Source organism: Parasteatoda tepidariorum, chromosome 4, assembly GCF_043381705.1.
Source record: "Parasteatoda tepidariorum isolate YZ-2023 chromosome 4, CAS_Ptep_4.0, whole genome shotgun sequence".
Lineage (NCBI taxonomy): Eukaryota > Metazoa > Arthropoda > Arachnida > Araneae > Theridiidae > Parasteatoda > Parasteatoda tepidariorum.
This window is the reverse complement of record NC_092207.1, coordinates 6,115,556-6,119,459: the sequence shown is the minus strand read 5'-3', so window position 1 is coordinate 6,119,459 and position 3,904 is coordinate 6,115,556.

Here is a 3,904-nt window from a genome sequence, read left to right as displayed (position 1 = left end):
CAAGATATGTACAGGATGTGTAAATAAAAACGTAAGTATTTATTGAAATAATGACAGCATCTTAAAAATTTTAGGACTTATACCTTTTGGCAGCTGAAAAAGATAAGAAATTTATGTCTACTAGTATAAACGAACTTTTATTTTTCTCAATCATCACTAGATACAGTGACTAATAGAAAATAAACTGTTGGATTATTTCAAAAATTGTTTTTTACTTCAAAACTAGAGTGGCACTTTTCTTTGTTTTAGGAAATGAAAATAAAAGGAAATAAATAAAAAATACCACATTTTAAAAAAATACTACGAAAAATACCATACCCCTTTTTTTGGTGAAAAAATATTACCGTAGTATTAAAAATACTACGTCTGGCAACCCTGATGTTACTATGAATTTCTTGTTTTTCAGTGTTACCAACAAATATCGAAAGAAGAAGAAAGATTTAATTTTTATTTCAAAGTTTATGTAAAAAAATATTGATAAAAGGTGGGCTTATTCACAATGGCTTCTGAAATTATTATACAATATATTCAGAAGCTATTAAAAAAAGGCTGTCTAACCAAGAAAAAAGTAACCAACGAGTAAATCCTTTAATAACTAAGAAGATTAGTATTTATTTCATCAAAATTTCCAAAAATCAGAAAATATCAAAAAATGGACTTAACCGCATTGGCTTCTGAGCGGCTCATATATATATATAACTATTTTCGGATAATACGACACCTAATGTTTCATATAAAATCGGCTTCAAAAGAATTCGAACCAGGTTCACCTAGTTGGAAGGTGAACCCTCTATCCCCTGAGCCCCCGCGGTTCTCAAATATTAATTAAAGTAAGATCGGACGATTTCAATTGAAAAAGATTAGATGATTTTATTAAAGTACAAATAAAGTTTTAAAAATATTTGTCTATTTATCGAATCTTTTAATTAATCTCAAATAAATCTTTCATAACCGCTCTTTGCTGTGAGAAAATGTATGTGTAAACAAAATTAACCCTAAAGCAAGCAAATGAAATTATAAAAATATATGTAAGAGATGGAAGGAAACGACAATGTCGCCAAAACTTCGCTTTCGACATTTTAGCAGTAAAATTAAAACAATTATGCATTAATAATGAATAATTCAATATAATCATTACATTATGATTAACTTATGTTCTTATTCGTTTGTAAGATATATTTATAAACAAAAATTTGGATTTTGGGAAAAATAAAATGAAATAATATAATGCTTTAAGGAAAGGAAGGACATTCTAAAAGTTCGTTTATATCAGTGTTTCCCAAAGTGCGGTACGCGTACCCCCAGGGGTACCGGAACAGTTTAGCGGGGGTACGCATTCTTATGGGAAATATCTTGCAACAAACGGAAATTTCAAAAACTTTTATTTAAAAACAAAGCTAACCATGAAAATTAAGGCAATAGAAATAATAAATTAAGAGTTAACAGTTATTAAATAATGGTATCAACAGCCAGTTGTGATTTTTAACTTTTGTTCAATTTTTTTATAGTAAAAAATACATTAATTTTTCTATTAGTGGCACACAGCGTTACGAAAAATTTAGAAAGGGTATACTAAAGTCGGCGCCATCTAGGGTCAAGAATTCAACTTCTGCCACACCCATTTATAGGGCGGACCTGTTCATACATCCATTCATTCTTCCACGGATCGTAATTTCGACCTGGACCAGAGAGCAATTAATCTCCAATTCATTACCCCCAGAAGAATAATAAGTTATGGGAGCATAGAGGACTTTGTAACCGACAGATTTAATGTGCACCCATTATCATTTACTACAAAGGGAGTCTTCGACTGGCTTGATTCGAACTCCCGTTCTCACGAATAGTGAGTACTCACGTGAGTACAGAACCCTACCAACCAGGCTATCCCGGCCAATTAGGGCTTTTTAGACCAGCAATGGACTGATTGTGAAGACACGGTTCCCAGTACAACATCAAAGTCACCCAATACTGGCCGCGGTCAGAGTGCGGGTAGGTGGCCACTTGGATAGGTCTACGAAAGGACCGATGGCATGCGGTATTTTATTTTTATTTTATAACCGTCGTTGAACAGCCGACCCAATTTCATGGGTTTACGACTACTTACGTTCAACTCCGTAGCCTTGTAATTTTGAACCAATCCGGAAGACAAGGAAACTCCTGGATCAGTACCCCCAGAGGTATTGATTTGTTGTGGGAACATGGAGGACTTTGAGACTCGACAGATTTAACGTGCATCAGTCACCATTTACTACACGGGGAGTCTTCGGCCGGCGAGGATCGAACCCACGACCTCTTGGATATGGGCCCAGCTCCCTACCGACCAGGCTATCCCAGCGGCGTGCGGTATTGGTTCTCGTTAAACTGTTCTACCGTAAAGTACTTGACTTCGCGAGAAAGTTGTTGGGCTACCGAAGCGGGGGTGCCATCTCCTCCGCTGAAGAATAAAATTGTGATGGCATGTCGTCGTATCATCCTCAGGGATGTTTCCCAGACCTTCGAAAATAGCCCTGTGTGCAGCTCCAGTGCGACGTAAATAAAACTACAACTAAAGGCTTTTCAAATCATTTAAATATAAGCGAATAATAAGCAAAATTCGAAAGGTATTCAAAGTTCCATGGTATTTCGTTTATGAAATACCATGGGTGTACTTATTCCATATTTCTCCAAAAATTTCAACTCGATGGTTTTTATTGAGATACTTCACAAGAAAATTCAACTGACAAGATCAATACATCTGCGAGTGTAAGATTTTATTTTACTGTCGCTACAGCACGAATTAAATTACAGTATAGTTGGTTAACGAACAAATTAAGGATCTAACTAACCACAATTAAAGAAAATAATTCGTCAGCAAATGATCTATTACGTAATATTAGTTTAACAGACGCTTAAAAAAAATCCCAGAAATCTATTTTATGTGCGTGTTCGCAATCAATGTTACGCAATCAAGATACCTTACCTTAAGTTTCAAGTTAAGTTTTTAAGTTAAATAAATATTATTGGGAGACCTCTCATTATTTCAAACAGATAAAGAAAATTCTCATAAATTATCATCATATAAAGTCATGAAAAGGAAAATCAAGATTAATCATGAAAAGAAAAAAGATTAATCTGTTTTCAGATTTTCAGCAAATAGAAGAATCTATTTTTTTAATGTGAAATTTAGAGAACAAGCATTTTAACATAGTCCCCCTTAGAAATAGAGTTATTTTCTCTCTTTATAATTCTAATTCCTATGAATAGTTGCCAATGCAAAGCTACCGATTACAAGTAAATTCATTTTTTTTTAAAATTTAGTTTTTTATGAGTTAGTCATTTTTTAAGTATTAAAAATAAACATATAAAATAACGGGATTTATTAGGGCAGGTGAAATTGAAAAATGTCTTTAATTTGTTCAAGCATTTTTTTTTTNAATTTTTTTTTTTTTTTTTTTTGATAGTGAAAAATTACAAGCATTAGATATTTTGTTTTAAATTTTGGAATATAAATCTGCTAATTGTAATTTTCCAACTTTTTGAATTGAATTATATTGGCTTGAAGTTATTTTAATCTAATTTCTTCAGCCCTTATTATAACAATAAAAATATTCGCTTTGTTGCAGATTGTTAAAAGAAAAATCTCAAAACTTAACTATTCTTTTAAAATGCAACAATGTGTCTGTATTGTTTAAAGAGAAACATTAAATTAGTGATTATTGTCATTCCAAACTTTGTATTTGGGGCGCTATCTTGAATATTTTTTCAAAGAGATTAATTTTTAAGTCATGAAGTGGCTTAAGAGATTGAGGCGATATTTCGCCAATTTGAGCTCTTGCTCTGGATGCAAGAGTGATCATGCTGGGGATTTAGATGAGAGGAAAATTGCCAAATATTATCGGAAGCGTGCTGTAATTCTGGACACGGT